We start from the raw sequence: 22,632 nt of genomic DNA on the forward strand, positions 1-22,632 counted from the left end.
ACGCACCACAGGGGGGCGGAGCCAGCATTGTGTGGGGGAAACCCAGCCTCATTCAGGACACAGGTACACTCCTCCCCAGCCATCAGCATGCTAATCTCCCACTCACCACCGGGCAGACCCATCCAGCCTTCCTGGAGCCTGGCATGCCAGTCAGCTCCAGCCAATCACACGCCAGGCATATTTTACACTAATATGCCAACTCCTAGAAGTGGCATTTGAACCCAAGACACAATCATGCCACATACATTATTGCGAAGCATTCACTCTCACGAGTTTGCACATACCAAATTCGAGCATGCACACCTCACGCATCAGGAACTACCAGGGACACAGACATTCCCCATGCATTCCTATGGGAGGGCAGGCCTATCTCACCACATGCACTCAAAGTGCGCACGCACTTTCCACTGGGACACAGTGAAAGTGCGCAGACCCCAAAAATCACCATCACCAGGTCACCATTACAAGCAAAAAGTCTAGGGGTGAACCTGCCATAAGGGCCAAGTCCAACAGATGGCAATACACCACCCACTTGCTGCCTTGGCTAAAGCGTGGGTGTCAATGTACTCCTTGAGCCAACCTGTAACCTGCCCCTGGATGCAGGGAAATGCCCCCCAGTGTATGTCTGAACCTGTGTCTATATGGTGACAGCAGATGTTCCTCATTACTGCCTAGGCATAGGATTGGTGCTAAGCGTAGCGTGCTGCTGGCTGCTAATTTACGGCTACCAACATTGCCTCCAGATAATAATACCAGGCCCTACTACACCTATGGCACACCTGTACCAATGGCTTAACAAGGCTTGTTACTTGTATAAGATACCTGAAGCCACACATCTGGCTTCGCTGCGTATAATATTGAAAATGCTTCTCTTCTGACTTGGTGGGACTGTCACCTTTCGGTGCTGGTCAATCCATTAAATGTCTCCCTTCAATGAATAGCCAGCTCACCCATGGCTTGTGCTGCAGGCGCTGCGTCGCAATGCAACCGATGTTATACTAACCACCAGACCTACCGCTGGGCTGTGTAAATGCGGGCCAGGGTGAAATTAGCAATCGGCTTGGTGTGGATGAATGCTAACATTACCCTGCTTAAGTGCAATCCCTTTGACAATCACTCCTGACAAGCTCTACTTGATCATGATGACCCGGAAGGCACATCATCCCCATGGATGCTAACCTGCTCCAAACTTTGAGGAAACCGCATGTGCGAGCCTGGCATGACCGGGTTTAAGAGTAATAATGGTGCGATGTACCCTTCTCTGAGCGCAAGCTTGCACCCTATCCACTGCCTCACTCTATTTAGCAACTCCCCTGGAGGGTGGCAACTAAGCTAAGTCACGCATGAACCACTTGCCAATGTGATCAGACCAAGCATTCGCTGTTTCCTGATCCATCAGACTTGTCGATGGCAGGTGCCTTGTCTCCCATCATATATAAGAAGGCTTCAAAATACATCCAGAAATTTTAACGGCCCACCTATTCACATTAGGAAATCTGATAATGTTCATGCCCGGCCATGGATTTGTTCTTCTGAGTTGCTAAGGGGGGGGGGCAACCATTGGTGAGAAACCCCAGGGTCCAGGCAGTGAGAAGGAGAATTAGAATGCCTTACTGTGGTAAAGTGCAGGACCAACCACCATCTGCAATGAAACTTCCAGTTTGAATGTCACCAATGCCAACTACGAAACTCAAAGGTGCAATATTCTCATATAGTACGCAAATGTAATCATCTGTGTGAATAAAATTTGATGGCTGCCTGGTGTGCCCTAACCACCGTACTCAACTTCATAAAATGCTTGATTTATGCAAATTGCAACCATCACAACTAAATCCTCTCATTTCAATAAATGATGCACCATCAACCACTCCTCTAAGCCTTTCAATATGTGTAAAATGTACCTAGAGGTTGCAGTTGACCGCAAGGAAGACTGAACCCAGGCCTAGATCCAGGTTACCTAAACTAAGGAAAGGCTACCGCAGTATGTGCACACCGCTAAATCCCAACTTTAGCGATGCATATGCTGTTGTCTCAAATAGGGAAACTTAGAGGCGGTGCACTATGAGAATGTCGAAGAAAGGAGCCCAAACAGGGGGGTCAAATGAGCCGTATGCTCCATACCCATTAATCACTGTTCTGTTTTCAATGATAAGGCCTTACAGTCAAAACCCTTTTTGCTCCTTAAGCACACCTAAATGATTTAAAAGAGCCATAAACTTGTGAAACAGCCTGAAGTGACCCTGAGATTCTACCCCTGTGCCTTACAAGCAGATGAGTGTTCTAGCTGTCAATTCTTGCCTACAGGCTATGGCAAGTCCTCTGTGCGCCCACACGCAGCATTAGGATGCATGGGCGCTATCAGGAACACTATCAGGAACAAACACACAAGAACAATGGCGAAGGGCCCAAAAAACACAAATTGTTCCCCAGATATTTACTGCTCCTTATTAGGTCACTTTGCACCCGCAATGACATCAGAAGGTATTTGCTATGCTCGTAAACTGTGCGTGGATGCAAGACAGTAAGTAGGGGCAGAGGACAGCCCCATCCATAAAATGGTAGTTTGACAATGCAAGCAGCCTCGTATTGTGGCGAAGCGTGCTGCCCCCGGGATATTGAATGCATGTTTAGACTAACACCCGACCCGTCTGCCTCTTTTGAAATGCAGCCATGCACCTTGAGGTACTGGGTTTTTCAGAACCGGTACCGAACCGGTAACCCAGTGGTGTCAGGGTACACACCCAAAGACCTCGAGTACTTTCCTGATTTAGACCACAGAAACACTGAGTCTTCTAGGTGAAGTCAAGGATCGATTTTATTGGCTGCAACCAAGTAACAGGCGTCCTAGAAGCACAACAACACGGGATGTATATTCTCAGGAGACTGCTCAATCTTACAAAGCCAGGCTTCTCTTTTTATACAAAATATTGTGCTTCAGGCAAACATTCTCCACATTTTAGTATGCTATTCACATGTTTCCACTACAAAGAAAAAGCAGAGTCATGATGACAAGCCCACATTTCAGTTTGTCCAGCCCACAACAAATTACCCGGCAAGGCCCAACATTTTCATCAGATATCGGTGGACCCCCAATAAAAACGGGCACCTCCTCATCATGAAGCAAGTGAGAGAAAAGAGCAGGGACAGGTGTGAGCAAGATTAGGCAGGGTGTGTGTGCGATGAAAATGGTTTATGGCATGTTGTGCCTTGATGCTATCTCGTTCGGCCACTGGGAGAGGAACTGACCAAACAGGTTCGGCCTGGGGCAATGGTTTCAGCTTGCCCAGGTCAGAGAAAAGTCAATTAAGGTGTACGTGTCCTTTGGAATCGAATTTAGCTGTATTATAAGCCTATGTGAGGGCAACCCACAAAATGGCAGCCGTACACAAAATGGAAGCCAAGGGTTCAAGACGAAAATGACGATTTCGAGGTGAAATCGTTACTGCAATATGACGAAAATGCTTGTACATAGTGTACTAGCCATTCTCTGTATTTTGATATAAAAATCGTCATGCTGCGATGAAGTTTTATTCACGAGTTCAGAATTTTCAGAACTACAAACCCTCCTTTTGCCCTTACATAGGCAATTAACCTATCCTCATGCTAATCTGAGTCCAGGTCTATATTCCTAAAGTCATTGAGATGTTGCTGTAACATCATCCTAGTACTTAGCTCGTCTCTTGATGCAGGTTTCCTTACACATGATGTAGCACAGAGGCAACATATTGCAGGAGAACACTGCACGCACAGACAGAACAGGAAAAGAATGCCTAAGACCATCCCAATGACCATCAGAATTTTCCATCCCCAGGCGGATATCAGTTCCCAGAACCACCCCATAAACTACCAATCTCCTTTATCCACATGAATAGATTCGGAAATCTTATGTAGTTTGGAGATGGCCTGGTACACTGTTGGAGCGTTATCTGGAATGAAAACACAGCAACTCGATTGGATCAATTTACATACCCCACCTCGGTCTGCAAGTATGACATCTAATGCGACCCTGTTCTGAAGGGTCATAAGACGATCCGACTGGAGCTCAGCAGTCAAGTTACTAAGGGCACCAGCAGTTTCAATTACGGTGGACTCAACCACCCTTGTCAATTGCCTTATGTTCCTGCTGTTAACCATGGGTCCCCAGAACGGCAGAAAACCCTTTGTGAAGTCCCCAAATTCTTGTCCTGCAGTGTCTTCTTTGCACAAAACACCTCTAACTATCCTTGTCTTGTGGTAATCTGCCGCTGCTGTGTAGGTGGGAGGCAACAGGAACGAAACAAAACATGAGCCCGAAAAGTCAGGGGGCAACCATGTATAGGCTCTATCATGGCAGATGAAATAGGTACCCGTAGCTGCTAAAAACGAAGGGGAAGTCTGAGATGCAAAAACATACGTTTTAGTGCAGATACTCTTCCCTAACTGAGCTTTGGGATTCTTGCCAGTACCTTGCAGACACAGGTGACCCTGATGGGGTACAATCCAAATCGGGGAAGATCTCTTAGCTTGCTGTTTCTCACTCAGAGTAGCTCCATATCCAGTCACGTTCCATCCTATTTATACTAGTGTCTCATCTCTCGGGATAGTCTCATAAGAAATGTTTTCCTTTATCATATCTACTATACCCTTAACTAGAGCACTATTCTTAGGATTGTCTGTTACAGAACGTAGGGGGTGAACTTCATGTGCATATATGAACATTGTTCTGTATGCCCACACAGAACCATTGTGGCTGAAAGGCAGGACCAGATAATGGATACCTTTATCCGTGGTGTGAGGCATAAGACCACACACCCAACAGTTAGTCATGTTCATTACTAGTTGGTGTTGGTGCAAAAGCTGAACAAAGGAGTTATTAATAAACTCTAATCTCCTAGCTGATTCATGTTCAGGAAGGGGTTGAAAAGAGTGTGAGGAAACAGTAGGAGGAGGTATGGGCGATGTAGTGGGTGCAAATGTTACTCGAAAAGAGAATAAAACATATCCTATTAAAAACATTATCATACTGAATAACATGAAAATGCACAATATCAAAAAACTTTTCTTTGTCATCATTTTACATATCTTGGCTTTAAAGTTCATTGTTTTGGCAGGTCTCTCCATCTCGAAAAACTCCATCCTCTCTAAAGTGCTGCCCGCGATGGGAGGTTGTTTCTGCTAAGGAATGCTTCTGTCAGTCTAGGGCAACTCCCTTAGACCAACCAGAACTGTCGACCTAACGTCGTCAGCTGCACCCCAAAGACTTTGTGTTATATTCATATGCTTTCATGTTTTCTTATGATTTGTGCAAAGCATGTGGAATCTTGGGGGTTACTAGGTTACTGGAGCTGGAGGGTTGGAATGATGGTTTCAAAGCCTGTGTGGGAAGGTGAAGCTGTGTCCCAGAGGTCCCATTGAACAGTACGTAGCAAGTTTAAGAATGTTAGCGGTTACATGCAAATTTGATACTATGAGGGATGACATTATAAGAGATCAATTAATTAATAGAATGTCTGATCTCAGAATTCAAGAAAAACTTCTTGATTTAAAAGACCCCACCTTAGAAAAAACCTTATCTGTAGCCAAAAGAATGGAAAACACTTCCAGGTACATGAAAGAACTAAATGGTACTTCAAAAAAGGTTGCGCAAGATAATGAGTCTGTTAATGTTGTGAGTAAAACTCAGAAAAAGAGTTTCCAGAAAACTTTTACAGATGGTAAACGAGATGTTTTTAAACCTAAAACTAAATATTGTTTTAGATGTGGTAGTCCAAAACATACTGCTGATGCAAATTTTTGTCCTGCCATAAAAACTAGGTGTCATAAATGTAAAAAAATAGGACATTTTGCGAGATGGTGTAAATCACCTAGTTCATCTCAGTCTACTGTCAATTTAGTTGATGAGGTTGATCATAGTCTGCATATAGATGATGATAATAACATTGCTGAGGATGATGATTTTGAAGTCATGATGATTGAACATGAGCAAGTTTTGGAGTGCAACATAGATAAACTTGATGGTTATCGTCCTCCTAAATGCAACATCAAGTTAAAAGGAAAAGATGTACAGGTATGGGCGGATTCTTGTTCTCCATTTACCATAATTGACAAGTCCACGTGGGAAAGTATAGGAGGAAAGTTGGAAGATTTACAGTTAACAGATGCTCTTCCAAAAGGCTATTGTGGGGTAAAATTGCCTGTTATTGGTTTTATTGAAACTGAATTGCTATTTAATGATAGGAGAACTATAGTAAAATTGTATATTGTTCATAAAGGCAAAGCTCTGTTGGGCTGGAAAGATCAAAGAGCCCTTGGAATTATTTTAAATCCTAATCATCCTTTACAAGTACTAACAGTTTCTGCGGATGATACCTCCAAATGGTATACTAAATTTCCTGAGTTATTCAGTGAACAGTTGGGTTGTCTTAAAAAATTCAAGCACAAAATAATTCTTAAGGAGGGTGCTGTTCCAAAAGTTCATAAAGTTAGAAATGTACCTTTTGTTTTAAGAGATAAATTGAAAGAAGAACTACTTAGACTTTGTAATGCTGGTGTGATTGAGCCTATCGAGGCGTCGGACTGGTTAAGTCCGATCGTTTTAGCTAAGAAACCTAATGGCAAGATTAGGATGTGCATTGATTTAAGAGATGTGAATGATAAAATTTGGGTTGACCGCCATCCTCTTCCCCGAATAAATGAGTTATTAGCCACTGTGAAAGGGGGGACACATTTTACAACTTTGGATTTATCTAACGCCTACCACCAAATCTTATTGCATGAAGACTCCAAACATATTACATCTTTTATTACTCCTGAAGGTGCGTTTCAATTTGTCCGCATGCCTTTTGGTTTAGCGTCAGCTTCGGCTGTGTTTCAAAGGGTGATGCAATCAGTTCTATCTGGTTTAGATAAGGTGGTAGTATTTCAGGACGATGTTTTAGTTTGGGGAGGAAGTGAATCCGATCATGATTGTAATTTAGAAAAAGTCCTCAAGAAACTAGTGGATGCTGGTTTGACAGTGGCTAGAGAAAAATGCAAATTTGGCATGAAGGAGGTTGAGTACTTAGGTCACACTTTATCCAATGAGGGTGTTAAACCTAAACAAAATCTGGTAGAAGCAATTGAAAAAGCACCGGCTCCCAAGGACAAGGACCAGTTAAGATCATTTCTTGGTCTTGCCGAATATTATTCTAAATTTGTAGATCATTTTTCAGACAGAGTGCATGAGCTTAGAACATTGATGAAGAAGGGAGTCAAATTTGAATGGTCAGACATTTGTCAACAAAGCTTTGACTCCATTAAAAAGTGTATTGCAAATGCTGTTTCTCTAAAACCTTTTGATCCTGCTGATCAGATTGTTGTCTCCACAGATGCCAGCAACTATGGTTTAGGTGCTGTACTTATTCAAATACATGATGGTGTAGAAAGAGTTGTAGCTTTTGCGTCTCGCACGTTGAAGGGTGCAGAACTCACGTATTCTACAATTGAGAAGGAAGCTCTAGCCTGTTGGTGGGGCGTGCAATATTTCAGAATGTTTGTATGGGGAAATCATTTTCAATTGCATACAGATCATAAACCTTTGATTGATCTTTTTTCTACGAAGGGGGCAAGCAAGGCTACTCCAAGGATAGCTAAATGGCTGTATTGTCTTCAAGAGTATGTGTTTGATATCAAGTATATTCCTGGGGCAAAGAATGTTAATGCTGATTGTGTATCTAGGTTACCATTGGATGTTGGACAAGATATCAAAGAAGATGACTGGATTGTTGCTGAGGTGGAGGACGTATGCTGTGCCATTAGTCTAGCAGATTGGAAAAAGGCTTTAGATGAAGATGAAGTTTTAGGTAAAGTACGGGATGTTTTGTCTGATGAACAAGGTTGGAGAGCACATAAAGATTTGTTGCCATTTAAGTTAATATGATCTGAATTGAATGTTATTGATGATTTACTCAGAAGAGAGAATAGGTTGGTAGTACCTGTTAGTATTAGAGAGAGATTGTTAAAGATTTTGCATGAAGGACATGGAGGTATGTCTGCTTTGAAAAGGAAGTGTAGGGAGAATTTCTGGTGGGCCGCTATGGATATTCAAATGGAGCGTTTTGTCCGTGATTGCATTGCGTGCGCATGTAGTGACAAGACTCATTGCTCTAGGGAGACTGAAATTGTGTCATCCTCATTTCCCAAGGGTCCTTGGGAAAGGTTAGCTATAGACATTTGTGGTCCTTTTGATATTCTTGGTGTTTCAGAGAGATTTGCAATAGTCATGATTGACTACTTTTCTAAGTGGCCTGGGGTTGCCTTTGTGAAGGAAATTAAGTCTGGTAATGTGATTTCTTTTTGTGAGGACATTTTTAGAAGAGAAGGGTGTCCAGCAGAGATTATCACCGATAATGGGCCACAATTTATTTCAGACGAGTTTAAGTCTTTCTTGGATAGTTGGGCTATAAAACACAGCACCACTCCTCTTTATCACCCAAGGGGTAATGGCCTTGTTGAACGCTTTAATAGAGTGTTGGTGGAATGTGTTCAGTTAGCATGCACCAATGGTAAACCGTGGAGGGAGCATGTTAGGAACATGTTGTGGTCGTATCGTACAACACCACATTCTGTAACTAATGAAACACCTTTTTCTCTTCTAAAGGGAAGGGTTCCATGTTCTCAAGCTGTGCCAGCATGGATGAACAGAGCTGGTAAACATGAGATAGATTTAGGAAAATTACAAGAGAGAGTACTGAAGTATCAAAAGAGTTATTGTGATCGTTACAACAGGAATATTGTCATGCCCAAGCGTGTCTTTACTCAAGGCATGTTTGTCAGGGTATATGTTGGTGACAAATCCAAGAAAGGTTGGTCTAAATGGTCATCTCCAAAAAAGGTGGTTTGTGTTAAGGGAAATAGTGTAATGTTAGATGATGGAAATTGGTGGAATACAAGAAAAGTTTCATTGTGTTCTGATACTGAATTAAAGGTATTTACAGGTTATTGTCGAAAAGCGTGTTCCAATGTTGATGGATCGCCTGATAAACATGATTCATCGGTTCATGCTCGTGATGTTTCGGTTCATGCTCGTGATGTTTCTGATACCTTGATTAGAAGACCTTCAGAACGTTGTCATGTAAGACCAAAAAGATTTGATGACTATGTGTGTGCATAGAAATGTTTTGATTAGAAGACCTTCAGAACGTTGTCATGTAAGACCAAAAAGATTTGATGACTATGTGTGTGCTTAGAGATGTTTTCTTAATTGTATATATTTTTCTTTCTCCTTTGTGATTTGTATGATTTTCATTTTCTTTATTTATTTTAAGAAGGGAGATGTGTTATATTCATATGCTTTCATGTTTTCTCATGATTTGTGCAAAGCATGTGGAATCTTGGGGGTTACTAGGTTACTGGAGCTGGAGGGTTGGAATGACGGTTTCAAAGCCTGTGTGGGAAGGTGAAGCTGTGTCCCAGAGGTCCCTGCATTTGTACAAATAAACCAATTCCTACGAACTCAACTGTGTTGGTGTCTCTCTTCAAAACTTTGGGCAATCGCGGCCCTAGCAGCGGAACCCGGATGGCGGTTCGAAAAACAAAAATAAGCAAGTTTCTCAGATGGGAGAGCTGCACTTTCAAAAATAGTACTTGGAGGGAAAAAACAAACTTTTATTAGTTCGTATTTCTCGGCCTCAGATTATACCGTTGTTTTCCTGGTATTGTATTATCTTGGAAAAGGAGTTCAGGTTCTGTAGTGTCCAATCGAACTGATGGCGATACAGCTGGTTGCAAAATTTTATCACTCTCTTGTTCAGTAAGTGTTCCTTTTACTCGTGCATCACTGAAAGGCAGAAAACGTGGCACAGTTTCAGTTTCTGAGTCGGCGACACCCTTCTGGACCCACTGGTCATACGGCAGAGGTAAAGGTACCCTTTTACAGTGGACCCCGTGGATCCAGTGCTTCTTCCCTTCCACTCGAACAGCTGATCTTGTGGAAAGAAGGACGAGGTGCGGTGCGGTCCGGTCCACCTGGGCTGATCGTTCTTTGTTCGCTGAAAATGTTTCACAAGAACCCAGGATCCAGGGTCGATGGGATGACCTGGAGTTTCAGAGACCGGAGGCAGGGTGTCATGGACCTGTTGATGCAAAACACGCAATTTAGCCGTCAATTCGTACAAATAGTCAAGCAAAACAGGGTGTTCGATTTCACTGAACTTTGTGGGCCTTGGCACTCCCCATATGTTGGCCGGGCGGCCAAAAACAATTTCATAAGGACTAAGTCCCACTCGCGAATGCACAGTCATTCTGGTGGATAGGAGTGCTAAGGGTAGAGCATCAGGCCATTTAAGACCAGTGCTCGCTTGAATCTTGGCTAGTTTTAACTTAAGCGTGCCATTATAACATTCTACTAGTCCATCTGATTGGGGGTGATTTGCAGCATGAAACTTCTGATGAATGCCTAGCCCTTCACATACTTTCTTCATCACTCGACCCCAAATTCACTTCCATTGTCACTCCAGACCATTCTAGGCATTCCGAATCTGGGGAAGAACTCTTTCACAAGGGCTTTAGCTGTGGATAAGGCAGTATTGTCCTTTAGGGGATATGCTTCTACCCATCTTGAGAAGGCACAAACAACAACGAGTACGTATTTTAAATTGTTGCACCTCTCCATGTGGATGAAATCTAGCTGCAAAACCTCAAACGGATACGTAGGAGGTGCAAAATGACCAGCTGGAGTTGGGGTTCCCCTACCAGGATTGTGTTTCAGACACACCATGCAATTCTTGACCACATTCTCTGCACACTTGGGATTTCCTGCATTTTGCCATACTGGAGCCAACAACTTGCAAATCCCTTTCACGCTGATATGAGCCATTCCATGAGCCATTGTAACCACTGCAAGCACATATGCATCGGGTAACAACCATCTCTGATGCTCTGACAATTCAACCCAACAACCATTTGCATCCATTCTACCCGTACTTTCTCTCCACATGTTCAACTCTTTCTCTGTAGCCTCAGCTTGAATAGACTTCACACTCTCTATCGTGTCTTCACACATTCCAACATCACCAACCCATCTTGCAGGGCCTGCAACATACATTCGGCTCATCACATTCCTTGCAGTTTCTTTCGCGATTTCGTCAGCAAATGCATTTCCACAACCAACATCACCAGTCACCTTCTTGTGAGCACTACATTTCACAATCGCCACTTGCAGAGGCAAGGTCAGCGATTCAAGAAGCTCATTCACCAACTGACCATGCTGAATCTTAGCTCCATGCGAAGTCAGGAACCCACGTTCTTTCCACAATCGTCCAAAACTGTGAGCCACTCCAAATGCATACTGGCTGTCGGTGTAGATGGTCACTTTCATTCCCTTCGACAACACACATGCTCTTGTAAGTGCAATCAATTCTGCTGCTTGAGCTGAATTATGTGGAATACGTGCAGCTTCAACAATTGTATGCAAAGTCGTGACAGCATATGCTGCACTCGTATCACCATTCGGGAGCTTGAAGCATGAACCATCCACCCATAATGTACCATCACATTCAGCAAGAGGAGTATCTTGGAGATCTACTCTCCCTTTCGTTTCTTCTTCTGTTCTAAGAAAACAATCATGCTGCTCAAAAGCATCTAGTTCCTCTACAATTGGCAACAACGTAGCTGGGTCTTTTTATGTGCACATGACTTGCTAACAAGGTTAATTCGTAACCTGACAATCGAGTACTAGTTAAGTGCTGTGTCTTGGTTCTGTTTAACAACGTGTCTACTGCATGTGGAACCATCACAACTAACATGTTATTCATCACTAGACCAGCAGACTGTCGAATAGAAACATCTGCTGCCGCTGTTGCTCTTAAACAACTTGGCAATGCTTTAGCTACCGGATCCAAAGTCGACGAAAAATATGCACATGGACGCTGCTTGTCTCCAAACAACTGTGTCAACACTGACAATGCACAACCTTGTTTCTCATGGACATACAATGTAAAGGGCTTACTGTAGTCATGGGTACCCAACACAGGAGCCGAACATAATGCTGTGCGCAATTCAGAAAAACTTTTCTGACACTCTTCAGACCAAGGAACGGGATTGGGTGTATCTTTACACGTTAATGCCACCAAAGGTTTGGCTAATAACGAAAAATTTGGTATCCATTGCCTGCAATATGATGTAATGCCCAAGAAAGCACGCACTTCTCTCTGTGTTCTTGGCACACTCAATTTCGCAATTGCCTGAATTCTTTCTGAGGTCAGTTTCCTTCCCTCCTTCGATAAGAGATGACCTAAGTAGGTCACTTCTTGTCGACAATATTGCAATTTGGAAAGGGACACTTTGTGATGCAAGTCGCACAAATGACGCAACAAAGACAACGTGGCTTCTTTACAGATTTCCTCAGTATCTGCAGCAACAAGCAAATCATCAACATACTGAATGAGGGTAGCACCATCAGGTAAAACAATCGTATCAAGCTGTGTTTTTAGAGCTTGACTATATATTGATGGACTTTCACAGTAGCCCTGTGGAGCGCGTTTAAAGCGGAAGCTTCGTCCTCCTAAACTGAAGCCAAAAATATCCCTACTCTCCTCAGCAATCGGGATGCTGAAGAAAGCATTCTTCAAGTCAATCACCGAAAACCAGGTGGCAGAAGCTGGAATCATAGTCAATAGGGCAGTAATGTCAGGAACAACTGGAAATTGTGGCACAACTATTTTATTCACCTCTCTAAGATCAATCACAAATCTGTAAACAGGTGGCTGGGAAGGGTCAGTTCGTTTCAAAACAGGCAGAACATGACTATTGCAAACGTTTCCTCTTGTCTCTTCAATTACATCTTTTTCAATCAGATCGTAAATGATCGCTAACAACGCTTTTTCATCTTCACTAGAGATTTTGTATTGGGGAATTTGTGGCATTTTAACATTGGCTTTCAATGTTACAACATATGGTGGTATTTCCAAAAGACCAGTAGGACCAGTAGCCCAAAGAATATTAGGAAGAAACGACAATTCTGTCGGAAGTTTATCCCTTGACAAATACATTGGAGAAACCACTTTCTTACCCAGTGTAAGTTGTACTCCAGAAGGAGAACAGTACAAAGTTGCATACAATCTTTTCAGCAAATCTAATCCTAGCAAGTTTTCACCACAACCTGTTGTCAGAATAAGGGGAGCTTCGAATTCACAAGGTCCAACAGAAAGGGACAAAGGGTCAGAAATCTGATTTCTAACTGGGGCGCCAGAAAACCCTACTGATACATTCGTTTCGCCAGACAAAGGTGAGCCAGGGAGTTTTGAGTGCATAATAGAACTCTTTGTAGCACCAGTATCCAACAGAAAAGGCTCTGACACACCTGATGTAATCACCTCAACGTAAGGTCCACTCTGATCTACTGGAACTGAAACAACTCCCTCTCTTTGTCTATGGCTGTCCTAGTAATCATTACCGTCCATATTCTCATCTTCTGCATAGTAATCATCAGCATAGTATTGAGCCGTCCTACCAGACGCGTTATTCTGCTGATCAAACCTATTCATCAAATTTTGAGGTGGAAGAGACTGTGTGTTCTGGGGGAAATTTCCACGTCCTCTACCTCTAGACGCTTGTTGAACACCTCGACCTCTTACACCAGAAGCACCATTTTCACGCTGTAATAAAATAGGACAACTATACTTGAAATGACCCTCTTCCTTACAATATGAACACTGATTGGGGCCTACAGGGACACGTGGTTGAGTATACTCGACTCTTTGCGAGTTCCTCTGAAACTGTTGAGGCTGCTGATAATTATTCTGATAGTTACTCTGAGCACCACTATTTTGACCACCACATGGCGGATATGCTTGTTGTAACAAAACCTACGTTTTCAACTCTTTAGTTTTCTTCTCTGCTCTATCTTTCTCATCTTTATCTCGATTTTCGTAATATTGTGCAGTAGCCAATATCTGTGCTGAAGAGGAAACTGCCCAAGAACTCTCTGAATCTTTCAACTTTTTACACAACTCGGGAAGCAGATTGTGCACAAATTTATCGACGAACAATCGCTGACCACCTTCTGTGCTCATATCTTGACCACTGTGGTCGACAAACGTTTCTTCAAACCTGGTGAAGAAATCTGACACCGTTTCATCTTTCTTCTGCTTACACGCAGACAATTTATCCCAATTCACACGCATCGCAGGCATTAAAGTTTTCATGTAATTAATAATCCTACCAGGGAGATCTGCTACTAAAGGCTCGGGTTTAGCACCACCAACTTGTCGGTCATCTGCAGCCGCAATATTAGCCCATGAGTCACCTAACTCCTGATCATGATCTGCATGACGAATCTTTCCCCATAAAGGCTGTGGAACAACGTTCCCAAACAACATGTCTATGTCAGCTAAATTCATGATACATGACCCTGCAGTCTGTGACAATTCCTTGTAATATCCTGCAGGATTTTTACGGGGATCAGGCAATGTCTGTTTAAGAGCCAAAACTTCAGCTCGCTTTCAAGGAACATGTACCCACACACGCTGAAAATGTGCTGGTATAGCTGGGGGAATATTATTATGACCAGCTGCTACTTCTTCCTTCCATACCGGAGGAACTTCTCTCATGGGATATTGTCTTCCCTTCTTTTTACCAGAAGAATCAGATTCAAACAACGACTTAGAAACACCTTCAGTCCTAAGTGACAACAACGTCGCAACTGCTTTCTTAACATCTGAACCCACAATTGCGCCTTTTGAAAACTCGAACCGTACATGGCTCAACTCAGGAGGATTAGAGTCCAAATCATTGTCCTCTAAATCTTCACACAGGAAAACACACATTTTCTCAAAAACGTATCTCTGCTTCGATGTTTCCCACTGGGTGAAGACATCCATAACACATTCTAAATCATATTTTTCCGGGCCAGCAACCCATTTATGTGCCAAACAATTCAACGTTTCCTTTTCCCTAGAATCAGGCAGTTGACTACGCAATTGCTTGCTCTCTGTGTCAGGAGTTACACTTGTTGCACCAAAGAGAGGATGCAAAAAACTAGCGACAGTACTAGCCACTCTCTGACGAACAGAAGGAGAAGTCGATGAAAAGACAAGAGGGAAATCAGGGTGAGACGAGGCAGATGCAGAGGCAGTGTCAGGAGAAGTACCGGGAGTGGTGGTCGATATAATAGTTAAAGTTGTAGGAGGTAAAGGCAGAGCAGATGTCAAAGTCGGTGTCCCTTGAGCAGGCTGCACCGGAGGAGCAGGAGCCAGCTGAAGAACAGCTGGTGGGTGCTGTAGAGGAGCAGGAGGAAATGCAACCACGGGATGCGCAGCTAAAGGTTGCGGAGGTGCCGTAGCATTTTGCGCATAGGGGGGTGGCGAACTTAACAAATGCGCCATTAACGGATCTTTTTCAAGCTCTTTTGCTGCATCTTGCTGAAGAGGCAGCAAAACTGGATAACATTTATCGATGACCATTTTACGTTGCCTTTGCAACTGCTCACTCATCTGTTCTTCTTCGTTATCTTTAAACTGCATAGCAGCTTGCATTATCGAAATACCCCTTTCTCTCTTATTTTTCTTCGCTAATTTAATTTCCTTCTGTTTGACTTCCTTACGCCATAGGCGGAAAGAGTCAAACATCGCCGGCCGGGCTTTCTTCTTAAAAGTTTAACTTCGAGGTTATCTAAGATTTCTGTATCAAAGCTACCATATTGGGGCCATTTTAAAACACCATCTTTTCTGGTGTATTTGATCCACACTTATGTGATGGGGCCTACTCCATGTTTCACATACAGTTCATAAGTTGGAGTTCCAATCGGAGGAACCGGACACGAGTCCTCCAATCGGGAATCCCTTTTACTACAACCAAGACAAAACAAATTTCCAAGTCTGCTAAGACCAGGCATCTTCGCTCTCTAGTCTAGCTTCAAACTTCAAAGGATTATCGATTACGATATTTCTCGTGAATACACGAGTCCTTTGGCTTTGGCACTTGCAAGTTCCAAACAAAGTGATCCCAAAGGGGATACCCAAACTAAGACCAACTAAAGACTGGGAGACGCTCCACTTATACTTAACTGAGATATCGATGACGTCACCAGAAGACTCATCTATCGTTTCGCTCTACCAAACTTCAAGGGTCCAAATCATGGCGATAGCCAGGGCAGCAGTCCTTTGTAGCCGTCGGGAAGCGGGGAACCTCGCAGCAAAGACTTTCGGACCACGTCGACATGCAGGGGTCGATGAAGTGGCGGCCTTCCTCCAGAATTTTCACACGAAGCTCCTCACGAACCTCTGGCTGGACCGGTACCGCTGGTATCGCCCCGCGTTGGGCGCCAACTGAGGTACTGGGTTTTTCAGAACCGGTACCGAACCGGTAACCCAGTGGTGTCAGGGTACACACCCAAAGACCTCGAGTACTTTCCTGATTTAGACCACAGAAACTCAGAATCTTCTAGGTGAAGTCAAGGATCGATTTTATTGGCTGGAACCAAGTAACAGGCGTCCTAGAAGTGCAACAACACGGGATGTATATTCTCAGGAGACTGCTCAATCTTACAAAGCCAGGCTTCTCTTTTTATACAAAATATTGGGCTTCAGGCAAACATTCTCCACATTTTAGTATGCTATTCACATGTTTCCACTACAAAGAAAAAGCAGAGTCATGATGACAAGCCCACATTTCAGTTTGTCCAGCCCACAACAAATTACCCGGCAAGGCCCAACATTTTCATCAGATATCGGTGGACCCCCAATAAAAACGGGCACCTCCTCATCATAAAGCAAGTGAGAGAAAAGAGCAGGGACAGGTGTGAGCAAGATTAGGCAGGGTGTGTGTGAAAAGGGTTTATGGCATGTTGTGCCTTGATGCTATCTCGTTCGGCCACTGGGAGAGGAACTGACCAAACAGGTTCGGCCTGGGGCAATGGTTTCAGCTTGCCCAGGTCAGAGAACAGTCAATTAAGGTGTACGTGTCCTTTGGAATCGAATTTAGCTGTATTATAAGCCTATGTGAGGGCAACCCACAAAATGGCAGCCGTACACAAAATGGAAGCCAAGGGTTCAAGACGAAAATGATGATTTCGAGGTGAAATCATTACTGGAATATGACGAAAATGCTTGTACATAGTGTACTAGCCATTCTCTGTATTTTGATATAAAAATCGTCATGATGCGACGAAGTTTTATTCACGAGTTCAGAATTTTCAGAACTACAACCTGTCTTACACTGCTCACCTGCCTCTCGTGTGTGGCTAATGCAATTAACATTTTTGCCTTTCAAACCCATCCTACAACAGCAGGGGTTCCCAACGCCTATTGTGAAGGGACATGCTCACCTCCCCACAAAATGCGTGACCACAATTTAACTAATAGTGCAGTCGCCACGCCAGAGGTAGCTTTCCCGCAACTTGCCTACAGCAAGGATGCCGAAATCTCGTACTTGGCGAGTGATGCATAGGGCGAGCAATTACCAGCTTCATTCACTATATCGTCCCAATTATGCAGTATTCAATTTTGGTCTTTTAATTTTAATCAATGCTTGCATGTATGTTTCAAATAGTTCCACGAAGAACCCCCAGCCACTAATACTTTGCTTCCAACTCAAACTAATTAGACGCAACTCGGATGCCGAGGGTCTGTTGCGATAAGAGATGCCTTCTCTCTTCTCAACAGACATCAATAATTACAAAATTGCCTTTTCCTATAAAATGTGGGTGTCTGCATCCCTCCCAAATTGTGGACGAGGGGCATTAAACTTCAGAAAGAGGGAATGCCGGCAGACAAAGGGGGTCCACCCGCCCACATGTGTATATGATACTTACTAGCACATAATTCAAAATTGAATGCATCCGCGGGAGAGCCCCAACTCCCGATGGTGGCTCTCCGCTGTTCTCCACTCTGAACAAAATTGCAAACGGGGGTTTGGCAGCGTATGACAGCGCCGGTGATTAAATACTGCACTGGCAACTGGCTGGCTATTCAGCGTGCGCGCATGCCAGCGCCGTGCCTGCGTCGGCCGTGCCTCCATTCACCACCTTAATCTGCACCCTGAACCACCAGGAGGAACGCCATTCCAGCCTGGAAGCGGTGCCGCTCGCGTGTCCTACTGGACATTATGGAATACACTGGGCCCGGCATCCCACGCCTCCCCTCCAACTATGTAGGCATGTCTGCCCTGCCAAGGCCTAACACACGGTGCTACCAAAGTTGACAAGGCTGTATATGGATGGTAGCAGTGTGCAAATCCAAAACCGCCGCTGCCTGCACCAGCCCCCCGGCATTGCCACCTAGGCCGATACCCACCAGGTGATGTGGACCACCAATGCCCTCTCTGCGAGCTAACACGCTCTTTCTGGCCCCCATTGTCCGCCCCACACAGTTCTCCAATTACCCAAATTGTGTTTGGTCAGGTATTGCACAATATCTGGTTGACACATTCTCTTTCAGTTGTCATGTGCCTACCTGACTTCTCTAGCTTGTCCTATTGAGTTTTCCGCATGTCGAGTGAGCAATTAAAACAGGACTGAAAAGTTGAAATATTCCCTAAAATTACCCAAATCGGGGGGGGGGAGGAAACTGATCACCCGTGTCACATTAGTCGCTGGCAGGGTGAATTGAGCAATGCTGTGGCCCAGCGCACCCCTCACGGCGCCCATGTAAACACACTTGAAGCTCTCAGCCATCTGCTGCAGCGACTGTGACTGTGCTGGTCCTTGTTGGAAGAGATTGACCCCCCGGGTGGCCGTCTCCTACCCTGCCCCTTAACTGTGCATTCTATCTTTCACGGACTTTGCACGAAGGCCCGTGCTCTTTACAGGTAGCGATACGAAACTAAAAGGCATGTCAAACGTGAACGCTCATTCCTACTTCACATCCCTATGTTTGTGTCCGTTTGGTATCCCGGACCGCGTGTGGTGCGCGCTCTCACTGGCCCCCCCTACTCATCGCGATGAAATGCGACACCCCAGGACCCTCCTGCGGCCCCGCGGCACGTGCCGCAGAACCTGCGTGTGACGATGGGCGTAAAAAGGGGGGAGGGGTGTGGCAGCCACCTACCCGTGTAACGGGCTCCCCTCCATGCCCGGGCTGCAGCTTGCCTGACTCGGGGCCACCCTGTTCCGGCGGCCATTTTCTCACTCCACACGCCGGGAGGGGGGGGCTGTAAGCAGCCTCTCCATCCTTCGCCACCCCTACCCCCTTCACTCCCACCGCGATGCCTAGGGTTCCCCACCACTGGCTGCCTGAACGGGGCGTGGGAGGGGAACGCCACACTCGCCACGGCTGGGGTTCGATGTTCCCTCCCCCCCTGCCTCCCCGCTGGCAGCCCACCAAACTTTTGCCAGGCATGCTCCGCCCGCTACTTAAAAGGTACAGGTAGCAGCGCTCGTACGTCCGACCCCGAAGCTTGTGGCCATATCGCCTGTTGGAAATGGGATCCCTGGCTGGCCAGGGCTTTCGCCAAAGTCAGTCAGAGACCACCACTGCCAAGTCAGGGCAAGGGAGTTACACGCCAAGATAACCCCTGCTCACCCTCTAGGTAACGTGGCGCGAGCAGCAAGGCTAAACTTGGAGGCGATGTAAGTTAAGTGTTTGCGCATGCACCCCAGCAACAACATCCAGGACCCACCACAAAGGAAACTCCACACAAGGTTATATAAAAATAGCCTTTGTATTACACCAAAACACATTAGATAAAACACACACTTTACAATGTGCCAGAGGCACGGGCAGAATTTACAAGGGATTTTTACAAGACAGGGCCACCTGGACCACTGTCAGGCATCAGAAGTAACACTTTCAGAAATAGCACTTAGAATGTAAAATTACTTTAGCACAAAATATAAAAATAGAGCACACAACCAGTAACTACTGGTAACAAGGACCTCACTAGCACCACCTGTACTAGGGAGAAAACAACCACCTAAGTATTACAATACCTGTAGGGGTGTAAGCACATAACACATGATGCAATGCATAACATTCATTCAGAGGTGTAAGGGAGGAAAACACATGATGCATCAACAATACATTCAGAGGTGTCAAAAACAAGGCACATGACGCATAAAAACACATTCAGAGGTGCAGCACAAGGAACAATAGCGCCAAACTCACGTAAGTCACCACCTGTGACTGTCCCTATGTCCCACTGTCAGGGCCTAAACGTGGCAACTGTCCACTAAGTGCTGGACAGTTGTAAATAATGCTGGGCAATGTTGGAGCCTCGTGGGCTCAAGAACAATGAATGGCGCCCAGGAGCCTCTCTGGGGCTCTAGAACAAATGTGGGCGCTGTGAGCCTTCTCTGGGCTCTGTAGAACAACTGGCAAAGCAAATAGGCACTAAGGAGCCTCAGCGCTCTAAACAATAACTGGCACCAAAGCCTCTCTCAGGGCTCAAGAACAATATGGGCGCTGAGCCTCTCGGGGCTTGAAATATACAAATGGCCCCCAGGAGCCTCGGGGCTCCTAATCACAATTGCGGGCTTCGGTGGAGTCCCTCACGGGGGACTCAGAAACAGATAATGCCCCCAGAGCCTCAGGCGGCTCTACTCACTTGGGCCGCTCTCAGGCCCGGCCCGCACACGGAAGGGGAGGGGCGGGCACCGACAATGTGCCCTGACGCCCTCCTCCCTTCCCTCGCTCTCCCGGGGCACCACTCTGCACTCACCGGGTCTCCTGGGCCGGATGCGTCTCCTCTGCAGGCCGGCGCGGGGCTCTCCTTCACTCGGGGAGCCTCGAGGACGGGGCCGGCTGCTTCCTTCGTCTCCCGCCTGGCCTTGTCTCGCTGCCCGCCTGACTTCCGCTGGGGCCGCCAATGGCAGCGCGGCCCTGGGGGTCAGGAGGCGGGACTTCCGGGTCGCACTAGGCAGCGGCCCGGCAACGGTTTTCGATGCTCCTGGGCTGCGGCGGTGATTCTCCCAGGCACGAAGTCGAGGTGGGCACTCGATCCTGGGCAGAAAACAGTGGCAATGTTCCGGGCAGGGTGGGCACCTGCCAGGGGACAAATAAATTCCAAATAAGTGAGGTGGGCACTCGCGAACGAAGTAGCGATCGGGGCAAATGCCGGGTGGGCACCGGCTCTGAACAATAAAGCGCCCCGAGGCGCTTGCAGGAAATAGAGCGCGCTCTCAGCGCTAGGGGGCAAATCTAGCGCCGCAAATCAAGGGAAGCGCTCCCAGGCGCTCGGAGGGAAATCCACAGCGCTCCTAGCGCTAGCAATAATCCCAGCGCTTCCAGGTGCCCTCAGCAGGGCAGGGTCACCAGGAAAGTTCCTTGTGGAATGTAGGGGGGGCAAGGCTGGGCCCAGAGCCAGCACACTGGGTCTCCAGGCAGGGAGACACTCCAAGTGGCGGTCCTCTGGCCCAGCGACAGCAGCAGCAGCCCCCTCAGGATCCTGGAAGAGAACAACATCTGTGGGGACACAGCCCCATTTTTATACACCATTTTCCTTTGTCTGAAGGTGCAGGGGGGGGCGGAACCAGTCGCAGCTGGTTCTTGAGTACTCTGTTTACCTCAACCACCCTCTCTATTCACTGGCAGGGCTTGGGTCATCAGACACACCACAGGGGGGCGGAGCCACCATTGTGTGGGGAAAACCCAGCCCATCCAGGACACAGGTACACTCCTCCCACACATCACTCATGCTTATCTCACACTCACCACCGGGCAGACCCATCCAGACTTCCTGGAGCCTGGCATGCCAGCCAGCTCCAGCCAATCACGCTCCAGCACCCTCACTGCACACATATCTCAATGTCCAGAAGTAGCACTTCCCTTCTAGACACATACATGCCGCATACACCATCTCGCAGCATTCACGCTCACGAGTTCACACATACCCGACTCGAGCCTGTACACCCCACGCATCAGGAACTACCAGGGACACCTACATTCCCCATGCATTCCTATGGGCGGGCAGGCCTAGCTCAGCACATGCACTCAAAGTGCGCACACACTTTCCACTGGGACACAGTGAAAGTGCGCAGAACCCCAAAAATCACCATTGCCAGGTCACCATTTAAAGCAAAAAGTCTAGGGGTGAACCTGCCCTAGGGGCCAAAGTCCAACATCGCCCAACTGCCGTGGCATTGCAACCAGACGCACTAGTTAGCAAGTGCAATTATAATGCACAGGTTAAAAGAACGAGCGATGCTCACCGGAGTTCCGGAAACTGGTCCCGCCGCGCGAACGCCCTTGATGTCGCTCCCCGCACACCCCACCGCCGCCCTGTGGCCTGTGCGGGTGACTGACTCCTTGCTCTTGTGCTGGGGGGGGCAGGGAAAGCGGGAGAAAGCGCGACGCATAGTCGGAGGCGCTAGACAGTACCGGCTATAAGCACTTGCAAGGTGCAGGCTCGAACCCAGCTTGGGGGAACCGCAGGCAGAGGACTGCACGGAGGAGTTGCAGGGAAGGAGACAAAGTGAGCGCGGGAGAGGCGAGTTGGCCGCGCTTGGGGGCCAGTAATCCTCCAAAGCCACCCTGCTCCCCCAGCCCCCGGATAACCTCGAGGCTGCGCGTGTTATTATCAGTGATATCAACCGCCAGCACCCAGGACCGCAGGCACACCGGCAACAACTAAGCTAGCCAAGTCGCACGACCCTGGGATACCAGACGGGCCTCCCCAGCTCGGTCACAAGTTCCGGCCTGCCCCTTTGCCATGCCCGACCCAAGGCTGGGAAAGTGATTGCCC

The sequence above is a fragment of the Lissotriton helveticus genome, chromosome 4_1, assembly GCF_964261635.1.
Source record: "Lissotriton helveticus chromosome 4_1, aLisHel1.1, whole genome shotgun sequence".
Classification (NCBI taxonomy): Eukaryota; Metazoa; Chordata; class Amphibia; order Caudata; family Salamandridae; genus Lissotriton; species Lissotriton helveticus.